The sequence below is a fragment of the Aphelocoma coerulescens genome, chromosome 1 (genome assembly GCF_041296385.1).
Source record: "Aphelocoma coerulescens isolate FSJ_1873_10779 chromosome 1, UR_Acoe_1.0, whole genome shotgun sequence".
NCBI classification, from domain to species: Eukaryota; Metazoa; Chordata; class Aves; order Passeriformes; family Corvidae; genus Aphelocoma; species Aphelocoma coerulescens.
Window position 1 is genome coordinate 120,705,309 of NC_091013.1, and position 24,290 is coordinate 120,729,598.

The window sequence follows — 24,290 nt, forward strand, 5'->3', positions numbered from 1 at the left end:
CCCTGCAGCATACTGTGGAGTATGGGTGTAGTAGGACAAGGCCTGGGGATGTGGAATTTGTGGTGTAGGTTGTAGCTTGGTCTCAGGATGGTATTCCTAGACTCATACAGGATGGCTGGAGCTGTGAAGTTCTCATGCAGCTCTTTGACTTTTGTCATCACTTTCTTGCAGATGCAGACGGATTAAATCTGCGGCAGAGCGCCCCATACCGTGTGAGGGGGTTCCCACATGAAGGTCGGTCACTGTTTGTCTTTGCAGGGCAAACATAAATGGTGGCTGTGTTATAGGCTTGTTCTTTGTCTTTGTTCTTAGGAGGTAAAGCCAGATCTCAGCAGTCAAGGTCAAGTGAATGAGGTAAGAAGTCACTGGTGGAAAGAACCACTTGTTATTTCTTGGGTGCCAAGTTCTGGTACAGCTCTAAGCATCCATTGTCATTTGTGTGTTTTCAGGTAGTCCCCTTGTATTACACCAAACTCCTCGCTGACTGGCTGACAGGCTTGTCTTGCCGCCCTACTGAGTCCTCCGCAAGTATCACGGGACTCTGCGATGAAGCCTTTACCTTTTCCATGCGAAGGTACCATCCCGGTAGCCTTTGGCGACGGCCGAGGAGTTGCGGCAAGTCGGGGTGGGGGGGGGGGGGGGGGGGCGAGGGTCCGCTCAAGTTTCCGCAGTCCCGCATCACCTCCTCTCCTCTTAACTCAGGTATACCCTGCGATGACGGTATCGGCCTCGGGGCGCGGCCAAAGCGTGGGGCCCAAGGACCCCGGCCTTCTTAGGAGACGGTGAGTAGTGGAACTGTTGGGGGCTTGGCCAATGTGCCACGAAGTTCCTGTACTGATGTTTGGTTTTCTTTATTGTAGCCGTCTAAAAGACAAAAGCCCGGCGATGGTAGGAACTTCCAGGATGGTGAGGCGGTCTTCTTTTGCGTCCCAGGTGCATTCACATCTCAGGACGTCTGAGAGATAAGTCAAGGGGATGAAAGCGGAGTATCGAGTCGGGCCTCGCCGGGAGGGATTTTTGCGTCAGCTTTGGAGATGGGGATACCCAAGAAGGGACGCCTTAGCCCGCATAAAGTGAAAGTCTCACATTTGATGACAATGCTGAGGTGCGCAGGGCAGAGCAATCCGAGTGCATGTTGTGTCACTTGTCTGTAGTGCATGCCATGTGTTTTGGGCGTCTTGTGTCACAGGTCTTTTGCCTTAGCCCTTTGATGTGCTTGCAGTCATGCTTTCCACCCTGAGTTCTCTCTCCTTGTTGTATCCTCTCGTTTGTCATCTCCTCTGTCATGGGTGCCTGCATGGGTTTGGCCCAGAGCTGCTCTGCCCTGCAGCATACCCTGGCATATAGGTGTAATAGAACAAGGCTTGGGGACTTGAAATTTGTAATGTAGGGTGCAGTTTGTCCTGTAGTTGATATTTCTAGATTGTCAGAAGATGGCTGGAGCTGTGAAGTTCTCATGCAGCCCTTTGACTTTTGTCATCACTTTCTTGCAGATGCAGACGGATTAAATCCGTGGCAGAGCGCCCCATGCCGGGTGAGGGGGTTCCCACCTGAAGGTCGGTCACTGTTTGTCTTTGCAGGGCGAACATAAATGGTGGCTGTGTTACAGGATTGTTCTTTGTCTTTGTTCTTAGGAGGTAAAGCCAGATCTCAGCAGTCAAGGTCAAGTGAATGAGGTAAGAAGTCATTGGTGGAAAGAACCACATGTTATTCCTTGGGTGCCAAGTTCTGATACAGCTCTAAGCATCCATTGTCATTTGTGTGTTTCAGGCCGTCCCACCGTCTTATGCCGTACTCCTCACCGACCGGCCGACGGACCTGTCTCGCTGCCCTCGTTAGTACTCTGTGAGTATCATGGGACTCTGTGACGAAGCCTTTACCTTTTCCATGTGAGGGTACCCTCCAGGTTGCCTTTGGCAATGGCCGAGAAGTTGCAATACGTTGGGGAGGGAGAGAGGGGGAGTGCGGGTCTGCTCAAGTTTTAGCAATGCTACATCACCTCGTCTCCACTCAACTCAGCTATACCCTACAACGATGGTGTTGGCCTTGGAGCGCGGCCAGAGCGTGCGGCCTGAGGACTCCAGCCTTTTTAGGAGACGGTGAGTGGCAGAATTGATGGGTTTTGGCTGAGGTGCCACTAAGCTCATGCACTGATGTTTGTTTGGTTTTGTTTATTGTAGCTGACTAAGAGATAACCAGCCTGGTGAAGGCACCAGCTGCCTGCATGGTGAGGCGGCCGCCTTTTGCACCCGAGGCAGATTGACATCCCCAGATATCCAAGAGGTAAGTCGAGACCTGTGACCCACAGTAGGGGTGAAAGCAGGGTGTCGAGTTGGCACTCACCGGAGATATTTTTGAGTCAGATTTGGAGGTGGGGATACCCAAGAAGGGACCCCTTAGGACCCAGAAAGCTTAAGTCTTGCTTTTGATCACAGTGCCGAGGTGCGCAGGGCAGAGCAGTCCCGGTACGTCATGTGTCTATTGTGCGTTCTTTGTCTTTTGTGCATCTCATGTCACAGGTCTTTTGCCTTAGTCCTTTGAGGTGCCAAGCATGTACCTTTTCACTTTGCGGGTATTGTCCAGGCCCCCTCCAGAGTCGGATGAAGATTTGAGGTGCGCCAGGGCAGCAGTGTAGAGGAGCCCTGGGGATTAATCTTCTGGAGGGTGATAGTCACGTTTTCTGTTTTGTCGTCTTAGGTACCATGAGCCAGTGTGGAGCCGAAGTTTGGAAACGGCCAGTAAGCGATTAGCCTTTGCAGTTACGAGGGAGGGGGGCGTTGCACAAGGGGTCATTTTTGGGACGTCTCATCGCAGTCTGAAGTTTCTTTCTGAATTTTTGCAGCCTCCAAAGCAGACTACAGGGACTGTACTGATGTCCACAGCGCCCACGTGTTCTTTTCTGTCGAGGATGGATTTTTTCCTCTCGTCTCTGAAAGCTAAGTGTTGGGACTCGTGGTTGGGAGAAGGGAAAAACCTTTGGAATCACAGGAGGCAATCTGAAGTTAGCTTAGAGGAGAGGGCTGTAGTGGGATGGGCCCCTTGGAAGTAAAGGGAGAGGGTTTCTCCTTAGCATCACCTGACCCTTTGCCGGGCAGAGCAGTTCCATACCCATGTTTTTGCAAGCTTTGTGCTTTGAGTCTTGATGTCATTGCAGATCTTTTTGCCTGAGGAGCCTGCCTTTGGGTCCGGAGCGGTTGCCCAGCAGTCATCACCTCTTTCTCTAGGCCTACTGAACTTCTTGAGCATCCTCTTAACAGCTTTGGCACTAACTTCTCGTAAGGAGTTGTTTCACTGTCACGTGCTATTGCCATAGAGCCGTCTTTCCTTTGGCATCATCACTTTCTGGCTCATCTTGCAGCAGGAATCTTGGGTCCATCAGGTGAAACTGCTGGGCAGTTTTAACTTCTCTCTGTGTTATGTAGTTTGTGTCCATCCTCTTCTGTGTCCTAGGGCTTTGTTATGTCTTGATGCTTTATCGGCATTGTTCTGGGCCGTGTTGGCAGCGGGGGGGGGGGGGGGTCTCTCCTTGTGTACTTTCCCAGATTGGGCTTATTCCAGCATCTTTACATTTTTACTTTTTGAGACCAGAGGAAGTGCAGGAGATGTTCTCATCCATCTTCCTTCTCACTTTTGGTAGTGCCTTCTGTTCACATCCTATTCCCTTAGACTTCTATATGGAGCATATTAGACCCTCCTCACGTGACCGCGGTAGTTCTGTAGGTTTTGTTGCCTTAAAGCATATCGGGCTCAAGAATTAATCTTCCAGAGAGTTATCTCAAGCCGTCGTGTTGTCTTTGCTTATATTCGGCGCACCACCTTGTCCATGTGCTCTTTGCAGTTGGAGCTGCCCTGCCCTGGCAGGGTAATGGTTAAGAAGAACAGTTATAAAACTTAAAGGTTCATATCTTTTCTATGGGGTTTTGGGTAGAAAATTTATGGGCCTAGCGTGGAGATAACTCCTAGCCTTCGGCCCCTCACTGACCGCCTCATGTTGTCTCTCAGGTCCCTGAGGTGGCTTTGGATCTCTGTGGTCACTGATGCTACCAATTTTCCCAGAATCTACCGTTTGATGTCGAGGAGCAGCAGCTGGAAGATGTGCTGAAGCATCTTCAGCCGTAGAGTTTTTTGAGTAAGGGCTGCAGAACAAAGGAAGCAGGAAGCTGAAGAATGTGTGACTGTGTGTGTCTGTGAGAGTTGTCTGTCTTTCTACTTCTGTCTGCCTGTGAGAGCATGTGTGTTGATGGGTTCTAATGTTGTATGTGAGATTTTTGCCTTTCAGGTTTTTCAACACATTTTTAAATTTTGAATTAAAAAAACCCCAGCCAGGTTTGTTCCCCCCCCCCCCCCCAGGTTTTTTTTCCTTTGGTCCTGGCCGGTCTGCGAGGCGACGTTCATCGCCAAGGTTTGGGTGCGGACCGTGCCGGCGATGGGGTTTTGTGAGGGAGGATGATTTGGAGGCTCCTGGGAACCACATTCCCATAGAGCGCCGAGGGTTAGTGGAGCGGTCAAGATGAGAGCAAGGGTGGGTTTGTGTGTAAGCTAAAGGAGGTGTGGGTGGTGGATGACTGTTATGTTCTCTACATGTTGCTGTTTTGGGTTTCTTATAACAATAAAAGAAAATGTAATAAACTTTCCAGAAACAGTAGCATTGTTTTATTGCATTGATATGTATTTGGCTTGCATTGCCCTGTATTGTTCTGTATTGGTGTTTGCCACTGAATTTCCATGTATTGCTCTGTGTGTAAATTGGACTTTTGCCAGCATGTATATGGATTGTATTCGTACTTGTGTTTGTATATGTTATTTCCACATTTTGCTGAAGTGTAAATAAAAAAATTCAATGAAGAAAGAAGTTCCAAAGAACTCGCTCAGAACAGGGAAAGAAGAGAAAGCGCACAGACTTTCAATGCAGTACTCTAAAACCGGCGAGAGATTTAGTCTCTGTCGGAGCAAAAGCTCCTCTGGACTCAGGCCCAGAGGGAAGCCAAAGCACGGGGATTGAATTTAAACCTTTGGACAGGCTGAGATACATGAAGCCACACCAAAGTGAAATAGAAACATAGATTTTTAACTTCAGTAGAAATATATGCTAAGTGCCTTAAACATTAAAAAGCTGTAGCAGAGACCTTAAACACAGTTCTTGCTGCAGCAGTGTTACCTTTTCACAGAATTCTTTACTTTAGACAAAATATAGATAGAATTACACTGTTCATATTTTTTAGATAGACTGTTCACATAAACAATAAGAGCCGATAGAAACTGCATACGCAAATCTGTGTAATACCTATGTAGTACTTGTGTAAGGCTTACGACTGTTAAAATCAGGCCAGGATAGGTTAAGAAAAACTAGAATCGTGTATTAATCTTATTGGTCAGTTAACAAATATAATCCACACTTCCGTAAGAAAAAATATAGAGTGTATAGTACATTGTATAGAGTGCATCAAGTATAGTGTGTATAGTATATAAAGCATATAGAGTATATGGAGCATATAGAACATATAGAAGAGGCTGTTTTTGCCTGCTGTTGCTGCTTGGCTTTATCATGTAACCCCCTCTGAACTCTGCCTTCAAGAAAACTATGAGACTATGAAATAAAGAACTTAGCAGAACAGCAGCCTCCTCTGCTCCGTTACCCCGGTCCGAGAAGGAAGGGTACCCCGTCAAAAGCTCAACAAGTCTCGTATATCAAATCTCAAAAGTCACATGCATACTTATGGAACACTTTCTAGTTTAAAAAAATATTTCAAAAACCAACCCTGACAGTTTACCTGCACCTGGCATCAACTATCTATTATCTATGGAAAGGAAAGCCCAGTGCCTCAGCGTGTCAGGTGCAGACAATGAGCCGTCCAGGGAAGGAGCAGCAAATCCTTTCTGCACCTGCCCTCACACTTGGACCGGCAACAACCCCAGGTGTGAGCCGTGAGAATGATGAGGGGGCGGAGCAGCCCCAGGTGTGAGCTGTGACGGTGAGGAGAGGGCGGCTCCTGCCGGGGCCTGTTTTAGGAGGGGTTACCTCAGCTCACTTTTGCAGGGCTATGTTGGAGGAGAGGGGCTTACGGTGAGGTCCTGGGGGGGTCTCTCACGAAAGGACGGTGAGAGCATCTCACAGGGTCTGGGGGAGCACTCGGATGCAGTTAGATGCGGAGCATTGCCAAAGGAGGCGCCAGGCAGCTGCAGCTAAGCAGGTGAGCCGGTGCGTGGGTTTGCGGGGGGGGGTCTTTCTATTTTTCCCTTCTGATTTCATCTTGCCAGTCCCTCCCCCCGTGCCCTCAGAAAAAATGGGGATTACGAGAACAAAAGGAGTTTAAATGGAGGGAAGAAACTCCTCCTTCATTATTGTCTGTGTTTGAACGAGGGGATCCCCCTTCCATTTAAAATGGAAGGGGAAAGCACAGATGTTACCATTTTATGGGTTTGAATTGAGGGTAACCCCTCCATTTTCATCAACCTAAGTTCTAAATTGAGGGGGAAGCCCTGCTGCCCCTGCTTTTTGAGGGTTTTAATGAAGGTAACAATCGCCCTTTCCCCATCATTTGAGAGTTGAGGAAAACTCCTCTCTTTCTGATATCTTAGACCATTAAATAGAAAGGGAGAACACATTTATTTATTTACCATTGTATTGGTTTGAATTGAGGTGAACACCCCCCGTTGCCTCAGTTTCAGGGGTTAAATTGAAAGAAACTCCGGCTTTTTCCAGCATTTGAAAGGTTTGAATCGGAGCGTGCCACCGCATTTGAGGTCGCTTCCGGCCATGCCCCGGCACCGAATGTCTCGCGCGGGAGCACTCCCGGCCCCTGGGGAATTTCTGAGGAGGAGTGGGAATTTGGGGGCTGGGCCGCCGACAGGGACCGACGGAGCCGCGGCGGTCCGAGCCGCGCGGAGCCGAGGTGAGCGCCGCCGGGCCGGCAGGCGGGAGATGCGGCACGGAGCCGCGCCGCCCCCGGTCGTCCCGCCCGCTCCGTGCCGTCCGTGCGCGGGGCTCGGGCGCCGCCGGGTCCCCTTCGGTCAGGCGCCGGTGCCGGTGCCCTTCGGCAGGCGCCGGGGGCGGGCGGGGGTCTCCCGGCGCGGGGCCGCCCCCGCCTGCCGGAGGAGCCGCTTCCGTGCCGCGAGCCGCGCTCCTCCCGGTTCCGGGAGCGCGGGGCCGTCCTCGGGCGGCGAGTGCCGCCGGTTCCGTGGGTCGCGTGGCTTTTCCGGTCCCCTCGCACCGTGGAACAGCGCCAGCCCGGAGCGAGTCCCAGCAAGGGGCGCTGTAGCACGCTTGCGGCTTGTCCGCTTCATAGTTTGCTTGCAAAAGGCCACCGAAAGGAACAATGGAAAAAAACCCAACCCCGATCTCCCAGGCTTTTTATCCAGGAGCTTAATTGGTATTGCTCTTTAACTGAGCCACGGCTTTAAATAATGAATGATTTAGCAGCCTCTGAGATAATCCTTGTCCCCTCTGTGATTGACGGAGGCAGACAAGGAGGTTTAATCAAATTAGAGAATTTATTAATTACAGCAAGCAAGGCATAAGCAAAATCAGCGCTGGGCGACAGGGGAGTCCCCGCTCCACCGACTGCCGCAGGGGTTTGCAAATTTCAGTCCTTCTTTTATGCAGGATCATTTCCTATTAACTTATCTTTAAGGGAGTACTCTATGCATGTGTGAGCTTGTTGCTAGGGGGTCGTTTTCTGCCTTCTGGTGGTCGATGGCTGAAGGCAAGTAGTCTTCTTCAAGTGCCCTCTGGGTGACCCTTTCCATATTTGGTCAGTTAGTATCCCCCGCTTTTCTTCCTGGAGCTTAAACAATAGTACACTTACAGCACTTACAACCTTTACATATGGATTTGTTAAGACATTTCCTGTTATGTACGTTGTGGCCTGTGTCAGCTGTTTTCAATGAACAAAATACCCTTATTTATTACAATCCCCCCTTTTTCTCTTGTTCATTTTTGTTCATTGAATCTTTTTAGCTCTTGTTTAGCTAATTCTAACATTTCTTCTTCATGATTTTCTGGTATCTTCTGGTATTTAGCCCTAAGGAGCATTAAATGTGCTACTTCTAAGCGCCCTTTTACTATGGAGATCAGCTTATTGAATATACACGGCCCAAATGTGAGTCCTAGGACTAACAGAATTAGAGGCCCTGCAATGGTAGATAACAAAGTGGTTAACCAGGGTGAATGATTAAACCAGGATTCATACCAGCTCTGTTGTGCCTCTCTTTCTCTTTTCCGTTGTTCTAGCCGTTTTCTTAGTTCAGTCATGGTGTCTATCACTACCCCAGTGTGGTCTGCATAAACACAGCATTCTTCTTTGAGTGCTACACACAGTCCTCCCTGCTGAAGGAATAATAAGTCCAATCCCCTCCTATTTTGTAGGACTACTTCTGATAGAGATCTTACTGATTTTACTAGGCCATCAATTGCTTGTTCTATTCGGCTTAGATCTTCATCTACTGAGACCCTTAGTGCTCTTAATTCTTTTTGCTGGGTGACTAAGGATGCTACTCCAGTTCCTGCCCCAACTCCTCCTATAGTGAGAAGGGTTGCTATGGTTAATGCAGTAAAAGGTTCTCTTTTTACTAGGTGATGATCTGCTGTGGTGTGTTGTTGGTACATGTATTCACTAGGATGATACGTGATTCGGGGTATGATGGACACTTGAATACAATAATCGTGGGTGTAATTAAATAGTTGAATTCGATGTAGTTTAAGTTCTAGCGGGGGTCTTTGAGTTATCATGCTCTTTTTCCATAATTCTTCTCTATATTTCATTAAGGTAATAATGTAATGATTCATGTTTTGGTCTCTTAAATTTGGGTGATCTTGAGGTTCCCCCATATTATAAGGCATTCCATACAGCATCTCAAAAGGGGAGATTCCCATGTCAGATCTTGGTTGAGTCCGTATGTTTAACAAAGCTAATGGTAGACATTTCACCCACGACAACTTGGTTTCAAGCATAAGCTTTGTCAATTGCTTCTTTATTTCCCCATTCATTCTTTCTACTCGTCCTGAACTTTGGGGATGCCAGGGGGTATGATATTCCCACTTTATTCCCATAATTCCCATTACTTCTTTGATGATTTTAGATACAAAGTGGGGTCCTCGGTCGGAGTCAATAGTCTCAATTATTCCATATCTAGGGATAATATTTTCTAATAGAACTTTGACCACTGTCTGTGCTGTTGCCCTTGCTGTGGGAAATGCTTCGACAAAATGCGTTAGATGGTCTACTATAACTAATAAGTATTTACTTCTTCCTACTTTGGGCAATTCGGTGAAATCTAGTTGTATGTTAGCAAAGGGCCTGTGTGCTAGTGGTCTCCCTCCCAATGGGTGTTCTATTAAATAAGCCTTATTCACTTTAAGGCAAGTTATGCAGCCTTTAACAATTTGTTTTGCCAAATTATATATTCCAATACACATATACTTGGCGGCAAACTGGTCTGCTAGTGCTTGTGTTCCCCAAATAGTTTGGCTATGTAACCTTGGTAAAATTTCTACTGCTATTGATTTAGGTAGTACTACTCTTCCATCTGGGAGTTTCCATTCTCCTTCTGAATTTTCTTTTAGCCCCATTTGTGATAGTTTCTCTTTTTCTTGTTCTGTAAAACTATACATTCTAGTTTTATTGAGGAATTTCTCCTTTGGTTGTTCCTTATCCTGAACTTGTTGTATAACCAAAAGTGCTGCCCTTTTTGCTTCTTGGTCTGGCCCATTATTACCTCTACTCCTAAAATCTAATCCTTTCTGGTGTCCTTTAAGATGTACTACAGCAATTCTTCTAGGCTCCCGTAAGGCCTGGAGTAGCTGTCTTATTAGCTCCTGATGGACTAAGTCTTTCCCTTGAGAGTTTATTAACCCTCGTTCTTCCCATATTTTTCCAAATGTATGTACCACTCCATATGCATATTTGGAGTCTGTATATATTGTCCCTGTTTTATTTTTCAGCAATCTCAGAGCTCGTAAGACTGCATACAATTCACAAGCTTGAGCTGACCAGGATCTACTTAGAGGTCCTGACTCTAAGACTTCTGACCCTTCCTCTTTAATGATTGCATAGCCAGATACTCTCTTTCCCTCGATTACCCGAGATGATCCGTCTACAAACAGCCTCTCCCCTTCTTCTAATTCTTCTTCTTCTAAGTCCGGTCGGATTTTGGTTTGTTCTTCTATGGTTAACATGCAATCATGGGCTAATTTTTTCTCATTTGGTTCTCCGTATAAGAACTGGGCCGGATTTTGTAGTGTAGTGACCTCTAGTGTTAGCTTTGGGGAATCTAATAAGATCCCTTCATACTTTAAAAGTCTCGAATCTGTTATCCATTTTTCAGCTTTTTGTTGCAATATTCCCCTAATATTATGTGGAGATAGTACCTTGAGTTCCCCATTAAAAGTTATTTTACGTGCTTCTTCTACCAAGAGAGCACAGGCTACCACTGCCTGTAGGCATGTAGGCCATCCCTTGCTTACTGGGTCTAATGGCTTTGACAAGTATCCTACCGGTTTCTTTCTCCCAGCCCAATACTGAGTTAATACTCCATATGCTGTCCCATTTTCAATGTTTACAAATAGATAAAATGGTCTTTTAAAATCAGGTAAACTTAGTACTGGAGCGTTAATTAAATCCTGTTGCAGTTGTTCTAAGCTCTGCTCATCCTCTCCGCTCCATTTCAATAACCCGTCATGACTGAGCTTGTTATACAGAAATTTAACCTTGGTACTATAATTATCAATCCATTGTCTACAGTAGCCTACTAATCCTAGCAATTGCCTTACTTGTCTCTTGCTCCTTGGTGGCGGGAGTGAGAGGATTCCTTTCACTCTTTCAGGGTCTATTTTTTTCTCTCCTTTACTCAAATAATGGCCTAAATATTTTACTTCTTCTACAAACTGTAATTTTGCCTTTGATACTTTTAGTCCCTTCAAGCTTAAAAAGTTTAACAGTTTAATGCTCTCCTCCTGAACTTCTTCTTCTTTTTTTCCTGCAATCAGGAGGTCATCCACATACTGAATCAAAGTAATGTTTTCTCTTGTTTGATATTCTTGGAGGATTTGTTCTAATGCTTGTCCAAATAAATTTGGTGATTCTGTGAACCCCTGTGGCAGCACGGTCCATCGCAACTGTTGTCGCCTATGAGTATCTGGGTCCTCCCATTCAAAGGCAAAATAATCTCTACTATTTTCGTCTAAGGGGCAGGCCCAAAATGCATCTTTTAGATCAATTACACTACACCAGTGATTTTCTGGCCCTAGTCTACTTAATAGGGTGTATGGGTTAGCAACCACCGGGAACCGGGCCACTGTCCTCTTATTAATTTCTCTTAAATCATGCACCGATCAATAGGATCCATCTGGTTTCTTTACTGGTAAAATGGGTGTATTAAAAGGGGACATACAGGCTTCTAGGAGTCCCTTGCTTATTAGTCTGTCTATTTCAGGCTTTAGTCCTCGTTTCCCTTCTGGGGATATGGGATACTGCTTGATCCTTATTGGAATTTCTGGATCTTTTATGGTTACGGAGAAGGGCGGAATGTTCAGTTGGCCCACACTGTCAGGCGTGTACCATACCTCAGGGTTAATTTCCTTTTCATCCTCTACTCTAAGGGGGCATAGTTTGATTCTCAATTCTTTATTAATTACCTCTAGGTTTATTCCCAATTCTACTATGAGATCTCTACCCATGAGGTTATACTCTGCTTCTGGTGCCAACAAAAGGCTTCCTATTCCTATTTTTGATTCGGTTTCTATCAGGACATCTTTAATAACAGGGACCTCAAAAGGTTCACCCTTGGCGCCCACTACAAGGGCGGTGTCTCGGGAGACTTTACATCCAGATGGTAAAACTTGGATAGTTGATCTTTCTGCTCCCGTATCTACCAGGAATTCAAATTCCTGGCACTGGGGACCGACTTTTATTTTTATCAAGGGCTCTGGATGTTTCTTGGTCCCCAGTAAGTAGAGCCCCTGACCCCTCTAATCTTCTTTAAACATCTTTTCATCTCTTATCCTCTTTCTACAATCCCTTCTGATGTGTCCCTTCTCCCCACAATAAAAACATACGACTGCTTCCCTCCTTTCCACTCTCTGATTTCCCTCTGTGTTCCTAGGGGCCTTTCTGGGTATTTGCCCCATTCGGCGGGGAGAGTCTTGTTTTCTGCTTTCCCTTACTGCTGCCACCATCATTCTGACTTGTCTCTTGTGATTCTCTTCATCCCTCCTGACATATACTTTCTGTGCTTCCCTCAACAATTCATCTAATCCTCTCTCCTGCCAATTTTCTAGTTTTTCTAGCTTCCTCCTGATGTCATCCCATGATTTGGCTACAAATTGAGTTTTCAGAAGTGCCTGACCCAACTGTGTGTCTGGGTCCAGGCCTGAATACAGCTGTAGATTCTTTCTTACCCTTTCTAGCCAATCTGTTGGAGTTTCCTCCTTTCTCTGCCTCTCATTAAAGGCCTTATTTATGTTTTGTCCTCTTGGTACTGCCTCTCGGACCCCTTGTATAACTATTGTCCTTAAGTCCTGCATATGAGTTCTGTGTGCTGGATCCTGATGATCCCAATTAGGGTTTTGTAAAGGCCATTTGATATCTGCCTGTGGGCCTTGGGCATGTTGGGCATCCCAAATATGCATTCCCGCTCGCCTAATCATGTTCTTTTCTTCTGCAGTAAAAAGAATATTTAGAATTGACTGCAACTCATCCCAGGTCTATATATTAGGGCATAAAAATTGATCTAGCTTCTCTGCAACTCCCAGGGGGTCTTCTAATAGGTTCCCCATTTCCTTCTTAAAGTCCCGTACATCTCCAGAGCTAAGGGGAACTGAAATAAAGCCAATTCCTGGTTGGGGTCCCCCCATAGGCACTTCTCTTAATGGATAGAGGTTATGACGTCTAGCTCTGCCCCTTGTCATTGGTCCCTCCCGTTCGGGTTCAGGATTCCCTTCCTCTTCCTCTAGGGGCTGCTCAGGGAGTGGGAGTGGGGGTGCTTGCGGGGCCTGCGGAGGTATATAGGGGGGTGGAATCAACGGGACTTCCTCTTTCTTTTTATCTTTTCTTCTTACCCCCGAGTTTTCAGATTTTTCCTTTAAAGTAAACAGGAGTACCCCGGGGGTCTCTATCCATATTTTTGCATATTCACTCTCTTCTCGACTAAAAGGAGTTTTGGAATTTACCCATAAATTCAAATCCTGTCTCACCCAGTCCTCGTAGGACCCAAATATAGGCCAAAATACATTTTGTGATATCTGCTTTCCTCCCCAGACCTCTATACAATAATAAATCATCTTGGCCTTATCTTTATTCTGTGTACTCGAATAATGCCTCCAATTATTCAATAAAAGCCCTAACGGACTATCCTCAGGTACTGGGGGAAACCTCATGGAACTAGAGGGCTTGCTTTTCCCCTGTCCCATCCTCTGGAGTGCCTTCAGGCGTTCTGTGTGTGGAATCACTCGCTTCCCCTGGTTCGTGGCCCACGCCCTCGCGGGCAATGGGAACCGCACTACTGAGGGTCCACACTCGCTTGGGGAGTCCGGCTGCCGGCCCCCCTCTCACACACCGCACTCGCCACACTCCAGGATACCCGACCCCGACCGAACGGATCCCTTTTCCGCAAATACTCACGCTTCCAGCGTCTTCGTCCGGACCTCTGCGCACAAAGTTTATGGGGCCGACCGGTTCCCTTTGTTTAATGCCTTGAGTTTAGGTTCGTCGGTGGGAGCGAGGTAAAGACTGAGGATACCGAGGCCACCAGAGGTGGGGCGCCTCCCCTATCTCTGTCTCACCGTACCATTCCCATCCGAGTCACGGCACCAAATTGTGATTGACTGAGGCAGACAAGGAGGTTTAATCAAATTAGAGAAGTTATTAATTACAGCAAGCAAGGCATAAGCAAAATCAGCGCTGGGCGACAGGGGAGTCCCCGCTCCACCGACTGCCGCAGGGGTTTGCAAATTTCAGTCCTTCTTTTATGCAGGATCATTTCCTGTTAACTTATCTTCAAGGGAGTACTCTACGCATGTGTGAGCTTGTTGCTAGGGGGTCGTTTTCTGCCTTCTGGTGGTCGATAGCTGAAGGCAAGTAGTCTTCTTCAAGTGCCCTCTGGGTGACCCTTTCCATATTTGGTCAGTTAGTATCCCCCGCTTTTCTTCCTGGAGCTTAAACAATAGTACACTTACAGCACTTACAACCTTTACATATGGATATGTTAAGACATTTCCTGTTATGTACGTTGTGGCCTGTGTCAGCTGTTTTCAATGAACAAAATACCTTTATTTATTACACCTCTATCTTGACAAGATTAAGGTGAATTTGGCTTCTTAGGTTGTGTAATTAGCATCTGCTGTCTGAACTAACATTTGCTGTCTCCAGCTAGTTAACTTGTGCTTACATGAGTTAGTTATTGACTGCCCCTTCTTCAATCCCCCCCTTTTCTTTGGGTATTTGTAATTCTTTACAAATCTTGCATGTCTTTAAAGTAAGAACCCTTCTCTATCTTAGTTCTAAGTTTATGCTTGTGCCATGGAGCATAAGCATCTCGATTCCAGGTACATAATATCATACAACAGTAACTACTAATACAAACACTAAGTAACAATGCAATAACACAAATAGCTATTACAAACAATTGTTTAAGCCGGGTAAGTTGGGTAACCATGCTGTAAGTTTGTCTCATACCTCCTCAAACCTTCAAGAACTGTAATCTAAGGTGATCTGATGCAATGTTCGCTTTGGATAAATAATTTTAAGAGTTTTCTGGGTATGATTATGAGACCCTTTATCCTAGCCCACCCATCTGTGCTCATTTGTCCCTTGTCTTCTTGTATCCAATTTAAATCATCAGTGTCATATGGTGTTTTTTTTTTTTTTCTACTTATAAGGATGCTAGAAGGAATTAGAGCTAGGGCTTGGATCTGAACCCCACTGGCCACTGCCTTTGCTGTTTTGTCTGCCATAGCATTTCCCAGTTCAGGGATAGTGTTACCCTGGGACTGTCCCTTACAATGCATTATAGCCACTTTTGAAGGTTTTACCACTGATTCCAGTAACTGTACAATTTCAGTAGCTTGCTTGATTTCTTCTGTGAGGTTAATAAACCCCTTTCTTTCCAGATAGCCCCGTGAGCGTGTACCACCCCAAAAGTATACCTCGAATAAGTCCAAATGTTGATAGGTTTTCCTTCGGCCAATGCCAAGGCTCGAGTTAGGGCTATTATTTCAGCCTTTTGAGCTGATGTCCCCACAGGTAATGGTTTTGCCTCAATGACAGCGTCTGTGGCTGTAACTGCATATCCAGCGAGCCGCTTACCATTCTTGACATAACCGCTCCTATCGGTGAACCAGTTTGCCGCATTTTCTAGCGGAGAGTCCTTTAGGTCCGGGCGGCCGGAGTAAACCGCCTCCACGGTTTTGATGCAGTCATGCCGTACAGGCTCCTCAGCAGCCTTGCCCCAGGTAAGCTGCTGGGTTTAAAATGTTAGTTACTTGGATACTCACATCCTCCGATTCTGCTAGGACAGCCTGGTATTTGAGAAAGCGAGATGGGGTTAACCAGTGATTTCCTTTCTGTGTGAGCACTGCTGACACCGTGTGAGAGACAAAAACAGTTATCTGCTGTCCCAGTGTGAACTCGCGAGCTTCTACGTTCAGGATCACGGCTGCCACTGCACGCAGTGCAGGCTCTCCGTGTCTGACCACGTCCAGCTGCTTGGAGAAATAAGCCACCGGCCTTTTGTAGGGTCCCAGCTTCTGTGCCAAAAGTCCCAGCGCCAGTCCTTGTCTCTCATATCAAAACAACAGAAAAGGTTTAGTGACATCTGGTATGCCCAGTAGAGTTACAAATACATTATTAGTCTCTGGTGTCCAGCATAGGTGAGTTCCCCTAGTCTCTTTTAGGAGTTGGTATAAAGGTTTCACAATGAGTCTATAGTTGCAGATCCGTAATCTACACCATCCTGTCATTCCCAGAAAAGTTCTCAGTTCTTTGGTTCTTCAGTTGGCCAGGGCAATTTGACAAATTGCCTCCTTCCTGTTGTCTCTCAAGGCTCTCTCCCCTCCTGCCAGTTCATACCCCAGATATGTAACATTGTGGAGGACTAGCTGAGCCTTTTCAGGAGAGACTCTATATCCACTTAGTCTCAGAAAATTGAAAAGACTTACAGTCCAGTTCTTGCAGTCTTCACAGGTCCTTGTTGCTATTAATAGATCATCAATGTACTGCAAGAGCGTACCTTCCCTTTCCCAAGCGGCGGCGTCCAGGCTTCCAGTTCCTCGGCTAATTGATCTCCAAATATCACGGGTCTATTTTTGAATCCTTGTGGCAATACAGTCCACGTAAGCTGGCTTTTTCTCCCTGTTCTGGGGTTTTCCCATTCAAAGGCAAAAATCTCATGACTGCTTTCAGCTAATGGCAGACAAAAGAAAACATCCTTTAAATCTAAAACTGAAAACCACACTCAGTCACTTGGTAATTTTGTGAGTAAAGTGTCCTCAGGTCCTGAACTAATCAATAACTTCCATTTGGCTTTTGTACTGGTAGAATTGGGGTATTGCAGGAAGATCCACACTCTCTCAACAACTTCTGATCAATAAATTTACTAATTATTGGTTCCATTCCTACTCATGCTTCATGCCTTAGTGGATATTGTTTAACTGACACTGGTTGTACCCCTTCCAGTAGTTCAATAATCACTGGGGGAGCCCGTTTTGATCTCCCTGGAATTTCAACATCTCTTACTAATGGGATCATCTGATTTGTTATTTTACTATCTATGGGTATTTCTCTTCTTTCAGTCTTGTTTGTTTTGTCGTTTTTTTTTTGGTTTTGTTTTGTTTTTTTTCCTAGGCCTGAGTTGGGCAAAGAATGAGTTTTCCCTTTATCTAATCTTAGTGGTTTAACTTACACTTCAAAGTCCTAGTCAGGTATCTTCAGGAGGCTTCTTTGGTTGTAACTTCTTTATACAGTTTTTGTTATAATAATATTCTTACTCTGCTATATAATTCTATACATTATGAAGGATTAGTTTTTCTGATACAAAACTAACACACAAAACATTTTCATACAAAATATTCTCATGCAAACATATCTTTACATCAGGGCTACGCTCTGTTTTCCAGGAGACAGATTATAGCACTCTCGTCATTTAATCTTGACACAAACTACAAACTGTGGCTTTATTTTTGGTGGGATTAAAAATGAAATGAATTCTCTTTGAAACTTAGGGTTTTTTTTTTTCTTTTTACCTCATGTAGCCTTTTTTTTCTTTTGGTGAATAAATTGCCTTCATCCCATTCTGCACCTACAACTGAGATTGCAGAATATGCTATAAATAGGAGGGGTGAAGAAAAGTTAAAACATCCTCTTAAGACATATGGCATGAGATTGAACAGCACTTTAGTTTGAGAGCTGGTAGAAGGCTTTTCTGTATCCCTCCTGGTTTAGGAAGGGGGATTCAATCATTTCTCATGTAGCATTTGCTTGTGTTTTGTCAAGATTCTTTAATTCACTAATTAGAAAATCCAAAAAATTTAGCCAGATTATAATAATTTTGAAGCCTTCTGAGGCAGAACCGGGAGGGTTAGTCCATATTTGTAGGATTTCAAATATGTATAAATTCTTATACCAACTCTCAGGATAATATTGGTTGAAACAAATTATACATCCATAAGACCTGAGCCACACCATTTTTCAGTAAAAAGACAAAACAAGTTAGACAAAAATTAAACTCAAGAATATGTAGAATGCTTTAACTACTATTTGATCTGTCACTTGCAATGAAAACACAAACAAATTACAAACATTAACCAACTGACAATGCAAGCAATTATGGTGACACTTTCAATTTCATTGGTTTTCACACAGCTCCATCTCATGTGTTGGTAGATTCCTATAAAAGAAAAGTGAAAATTTGGCCCACTAGACCGATTATTAAAAAAGAAGTAAAACTTTATAGGGCTAACACAAAGTGACAGCGAAGCAACGGTTATCACATTTAGGTGTGATTTTGCTGCTTGCAGTTTCCTTGCTCTCAAACTGCTTGCTTTATCTTTGATGTCGGGACATTTGACATTCCTAGAAAAGAGAAAAGAAACAAACTTCCCCCAAAAAAATATGTCTGAGTGAAACAAGAGTTTAATTGCATTAACTTATTCAAGCGGAGTTTTAGTTTTTATTCTATGAAGTGCTTGTCGCACCACTTTTGTCGTCTCCCACAGGTTTTCGGTGGGGTTTCTTCCAATTGATTCTTCAGCGGAGGGAGCGAGACTGCTTTTAAGAGTTTTGCAAGAGTCGCAGTCTGTGAATCAGGCATTTGAGTCGCCTTTTTTTCTTTTTAAATAACCAATCACATTTTTAGTAATCAATCATCTTTTAGTAACCAATTGTTCCTTATCTCAATATTTTTTTTTTTTTACCAAGTCCACCCCAGGAGTAGAGAGGTGACTAACAAATTAACCAAGGAAGGACAGCAAAACATTCTCCCCATAGGTTTCTTTACAGCCCCCGCAGATGAGGCTGCATGACAAATACCTGGGCCTGCACAGGGACAACACCATCCCCACAAGGCAGCAGCTGCAGAATTGGCCGCAGGATTAGAATCTGCCAATTCTAGTTCTCCACAATAAACCACAGACCGGTGGCAGGGGAGGGTTCCCCACAAGATAGGAGCTCCGGATTCACCTCAGAACCGAAACCTGCCAATTTTGGCTTTTCACAACAAAACACAAAAGGCACAGGGGCACGGGTCCCCTCCAAACAGGAGCCTTTCAGCTCTGCACAAGCACCACATAACAGGAGCCTCGCAGCTCCGCACAAAACACCAAGCAGAAAAGGGAACTAAACACCCAAACCTATTAACCACAATGTCCACAATTCTTACAACCTCTGCCATCACCTTTGCCATTGCTTTTGCCTTTTCCTCATCTCTTCTTCCGTACGCTTGCTGTACTTTTCTAACCAGCTCCTCTCAAATTTCTCACTATTCTCTGCCACTCTCCCCTTTAACATTATCTGCACTTTCCTTTTCTGCCAAGTTCTTTATTCCTGCTCTTTCTAGTCTGATACCAAGCTCTCTCCTCTGGCAGCTTGGACACCACCCACTCCATCTAGTAGAAATACAATACCACTTTCTCTCACAATTAATACATGCACACAAAGACAAGCTTCACAACCGTTTTCTCACACTTAACACGGGATTTCAAAAGGGAAATCAGATGGAGCTATATCAGAAAGGCGTTGGGGGTCTGCATGTTTTCAATTCAATAGCTAAAATCTTTCTCCTCTAAAATCCACCCCCTTTGGACAGTAAGGTTGAATTCCAAACCGACAGTTTATGTGATTTATGCTCATTCGCTCTTTGCCAAACGCTTCGCTTTCCTCCGGTCGAGCCCGTCGCCGGGGTACGGAACCGCAGATAGAGCCTCTCACTCGCTTTGTACTTTGACAGCACGTCTCATCCGCTCTCACTCACACAGCAGCAGAATAGCGACAGACAAAACAAAAATAGCAGTACAATAGCACACGCCAGTGGGGTCCAGCCCCTTAAAGGTACCTTTCCCAGTGGGGTCCAACCCCTTTGAAAGTCGGGGTCCAACCCCTTAAAAGTACTTTTTTTTCTTGCCCAGGACTAATTTTGGGAGACCCAGTCTTCTTCGGGACTTTCAACCCACCCTCAGGGACTCGAACCCTGGACCTGCAGGTATTTCTGTGTTTAAAAGGAATAGCAAATACCTTAATTTGGTGCAGATGGTCCTTGTCCGCCCCCGCCGCGAGCCAAAGGACAGCCGAGCTCCCCCTGAAAATTCAGGGTCGCGACCGGGAGGTCCGCTTACCCCTGGATCCGGCAGCCGGGCAGAGAGGGTCCCATCTCGGGGCACCAGATGAATCGCGCCGCAGCCGGGCCAGGAGATTGGCTTGAAACTGGGGGTCACGAATTGGTCTGGATTTGATGATTCTGCATGAGATGTCATGGAAATGAAACTCTTGGATATTTCTGAGACGTACCTGGGGACACTCCAGGCGGTTTCATGTCTCAGCCATACCCAGAGTGACACAGGCTTCTGAGCTGCACTGAAATAGCTGAATTGTAAATAAGTAAATTTACTTACCCAATTTCCTTTGGTCCCAGTGGAGACCTTCACAACAAGAGACAATTACTTGTAATTAGTTTCTTGGCTGTGCAGCTATAAAAACTCCCTGAGACTCCCTGAAACTTTGTCCTTGGAATTTAAGTCAGTCCTTCTGACTGGTGTATCCAAACTAAAACTGTTCCCAAACCCTGTTTTTGCAGACCCAGGAAACTCGGGAGATTCTGCACTTTCACTACACCACCTGGCCCGACTTTGGGGTCCCAGAGTCGCCGGCCTCGTTCCCGAATTTCCCGTTCAAGGTGCGGGAGTCGGGCTCGCTGAGCCCCGGGCACGGCCCGGTCGCGGTGCACTGCAGCGCTGGCATCGGGAGGTCGGGCACCTTCTGCCCGGTGGACACCTGTCTGCTGCTGGTAAGGGCCACCTGCAGGGCCACCTCTCCTGCACAGGCACCTTCAGGGGAGCTTTGGTGCAGCCTTAAAGGAGCTGGAGCAGGGGCTGGAGGGGTTCCCTGTGATTTCCTGTTGTTTTACTCTGCTGTTTTGGGAGTGTATTCCAAGGCAGGTCTCATTCCTAAGTGGCCATTTTGAGTTAGGGGAAGAAAAGTCTCCAGTTTTCAGAGTGATTCGCAAAGACAGGCTTTGCTTTCAGGGAAAGCAGCATTTTTGAGGCCCAGTGTTTTCCCCTGTGTGTTTTTGGAGACCCAGTAAAGAGCCGTTGATACCAATTGTACGTGAGTTCATTCGTTCTGTAATGTGGAGGGTGGTGTGAAGGCCTTACCACAAAGTGAGTCATTGTAGTGAACCTCATCAGAGCAGAAAGCACGTTTCACGTTTTTATCTGCAGATGGACAAACGGAAAGACCCTTCTTCCGTGGACATTAAGCAGGTTCTCCTGGAAATGAGGAAGTACAGGATGGGGCTCATCCAGACCGCAGATCAGCTCCGGTTCTCCTACTTAGCTGTTATTGAAGGGGCAAAATTCATCACGGGAGATGCTTCAGTGCAAGTAAGTGCTCCTGGCAGCTCCCAGGGAACTGCAGCAAGTGGGTGGAAGGAACAGGATGGAAAGAAGCTTCCAATGTGGTGCTTGCTTCAGCTTCAGTACATGTTTATGTTATGGGGCTTTTAGGTACAGTGCTTTACAATCTGTCACAACCTAAAGTGCTGCGTTTTATTTATTTCCAAAAGTACCTGTGATGTAGCAGGTGCCTCCTGTGCTTTCCAGCACAGTGACTGGGGTGGAGCTGCTGCATCAGCCTCCCCTGACATTTCAGACAGTACAAGTTTTCTAATATGCCTGAAGTCTAAGTGTCATGATTAAATTAATCAGGGTTTTTTATGGTAAGCAGAACTCTAGCAAAATAGATTTTATTTTGTGCTGCTTAGGTTTTTTAGAAGCAGATGGGAATTTCTTGCTTTTATGGCCAATATGTTTTGTGTAGTGGATGTAGCTTGGGCTTGGAGTTCTTGTGTTTTTCTTGCCTTTTTTTCAATTCTGCCAAGCCTCCAGATCTGTGTAATTCCCTTGCCAAACTATCCTCCTCCCCAACAGTGCAGCGCTTGTTCCCTTACACCTTTAGTTCATTGTGGAAAGCATTTATTTCAGTGAACAAATGTTGTTGTGGCAGGTGCAGCGAAAAGCAGAAGAATTCTCGGTAAGTTCATCTCGGAGACGTCAAATGCCGGCCAAAACCTCGCCGCATTCTGCCGTGACGCCACCGAGGGAGGAAAGAGCGTGAGGTGCAAAGCCCCGAGCAGAGCGGTAGGAAACGGAAGGACCGAAGAGTCGGGCTAGGTACGGATTTAAACCGGGCCAGGTATAGGAACTGCAGAGCAGGAAGAGTCATTTAGCTGGAATTAATTTGTTTCAGGAAGCGTCTCATCATATAGTCTGTAATTTAACAGTTCCCATGCCAGGAACTGTTAATCGTAGCGGAAGACAGCAAACGAAGCCTAGAGACTCGACCGGGATGCCCCAGGTCCCTGCCAGGCGCAGATTACAAAAAACCAAACCCCGAGGTTACAAAAACAGTAAAAGCTCATCATACAATACACAGGGAAAAAAAAAAAAGCCTACAAATACACCAAAAAAACAGCCTACAGAAAAATTTTGTTCTTTGTTTTGTTTGTTATTTGTCTGGTATTTTGGAACAAAATACCAGAATAACCTAGTTCAAAATCATAGAAACCCAAATTTCAAAATACCAGAAAAACAGTTTCAAACAACCACAATACCCAGTTCCAAAATATTAAAATAGCCTAGTTTCAAAATACCAGAACACCACGTTCAGAGGTAGCAAAGTAACCCAGTTTCAAATTGCCAGAACACGTTCAGAAATACCAAAGTAACCCAGTTACAAATTACTAAGTTCCAAAATACCAAAGTTACCCGGTTTCCAAATATCAGAATACCAGGTTCCAAAATACCAAACTAATTCCATTTCAAAACGACAGAATATCAAGTTCCAAAATATCAAAATGACCCCGTTTCCAAATATCAAATTGTAAAATACCGATTTTCAGATGTCTTGTACAGGCAGGATTCCCAAACCCACAAAAATGCAGTATTGTCAAAATGGGATCTGTGCTACCAAAATGGGTATTTTCTCCTCTGAAAAGCTTTCCCATAATGACCATCAATAGATGCATTTTTTTAAATTGTACAGCCAGATGTACAATAAGACTTTTACTTCAAAAAGCCAACACTCGTAGTAGTTTTCTGCTTAGATCGTGTCCGCAAGCATCGGCATTTGGGCCGGAGAGCTGCGGGTGGGATCGAGGGGTAGAGTAAACCCTCTCCCTGCAGATACACGAGGAAAGACCGAGTAGCAGGGAAAGGGAGTATTTATAAACAATATCAATATTTCACCGAAATTCAGGGCGGACCGGCGACGGGGGCGCTCGGGTTCGGTCCGGGCCTGCCGGGACGGGCCATAAACGACCCGGCCAAACCCTCGACCCCCTCGAGGAACACGTCAAACACTTCAAAGGAAACGGAAGTCAGTAACAATTATGGAAGAACCATTACCGGTAATCGCTTGCGATCGGCAGGGAATTTCCTCGGTAAGTACAAGCCCAGGACATAGGGAATTTTGGAGGCGGGATCCCAATTTTGGCCACGTGCACCCGGACGAGAAGGCCGGTCCTTTTCCACGGAAAGGAAAGCCCCACACCCTGGCGTTTCGGGGGCGGACGACGGCCCACGTAGGGGAGGGAGCGACCGGCAGGACCTTTCTCCGCCTCATCCCCCCGCTCCGAGGTGCGGCAGCACCGAGCGCGACCGGCGTGGATGAGGAGGGGGCGGCTCTGCCAGAGGTCGCTTTCAGAGGGTTCCCGAGGCACACCTACACGGGGAGCTGCCGGTCGAGAGGGGCCAACGGAGGCGTCCCGAGAGACGCTTCGGGAACAACGGTCGCAGCGCTCCGCAGGAGCCGGGGAGCGGCCGGATGCACCCGGGTAAGGAGCATCGCTTCAAGAAAACACCCAGGGAAAAGCTCTCGTGCCAAGGGGCAGCACCTGAGCGGGCAGGGCAGTATGTGAGGTCCCTTTCATCTCCCCCTTTTCCATCATTGTAAGGTTTAAATTGAGGGGGAAGCCCAGTTCTCCCTCCTTTCTAAGGGTTTGAATTGAGGAAAAATCCCCCTTTTTCCAGCACCAGAGAGTTTTAAAGTGAGGAAAACCCCTCTTTTCCCAATAGGTTAGGGGATTAAATTGAAGGGGAGAAGCCATTAATTTGCCATTGTATCGGTTCAAGTGGAGGCAACTCCCGCCCGTTCCCTCATTTTAAAGACTTCAGTCAAAGAAAGCTCTCCCTTTTTGAGCATTTTAAGGATTTAAATTGCATCTCAGGGTGCTCCTACCCAAGCCCCGGTACCGAACGTCATACGGGAGCGAGCCCCGCACGGACGTAACCCTAATAGCAGCTAGGAGGGTATTAAGAAGTCTTATTTTTATTTATAATGTATATAGCCTTAATTAGAGGTCCCAAGGAGAGTTACATCGTTAATAAAATTACTATTCTTCTCTACCCTACTAAGCCACAGGTGGAGTACTACTCAGTAATTACTAGGGAATAATTATGCAACTTAACAACAAATTACCTAGCTGAGTTCCCAAAACACAAAGTTTGATTTCTTACCGGCCGGCCACCCTTTTGCTCAATATAAAAGCAAAAAAAGAAAGCATCGTCGTTTCCCTGCAGAGTTTCCTACCAA

The 24,290-nt window shown here is 45.9% G+C and overlaps 1 long non-coding RNA gene across 7 annotated transcripts; it reads left to right on the plus strand.

Annotated features, from left to right (window-relative positions):
- The first annotated feature begins 1,514 nt into the window (after positions 1 to 1,514).
- LOC138117261 (uncharacterized) lies at positions 1,515 to 4,342 on the plus strand. Of its 7 annotated transcripts, none has more exons than XR_011154605.1 (8): positions 1,515 to 1,556; positions 1,635 to 1,676; positions 1,771 to 1,845; positions 2,020 to 2,099; positions 2,181 to 2,283; positions 2,698 to 2,738; positions 2,843 to 3,379; positions 4,003 to 4,342. It is a non-coding gene; the product is annotated as an uncharacterized lncRNA (long non-coding RNA). The 7 variants fall into 7 exon arrangements; XR_011154604.1 differs by lacking the exon at positions 4,003 to 4,342 and adding an exon at positions 2,520 to 2,613 and having other exon boundaries at positions 2,822 to 3,760; XR_011154600.1 differs by lacking the exon at positions 4,003 to 4,342 and adding an exon at positions 2,520 to 2,613 and having other exon boundaries at positions 2,843 to 3,760.
- The last annotated feature ends 19,948 nt before the right edge of the window (positions 4,343 to 24,290 follow it).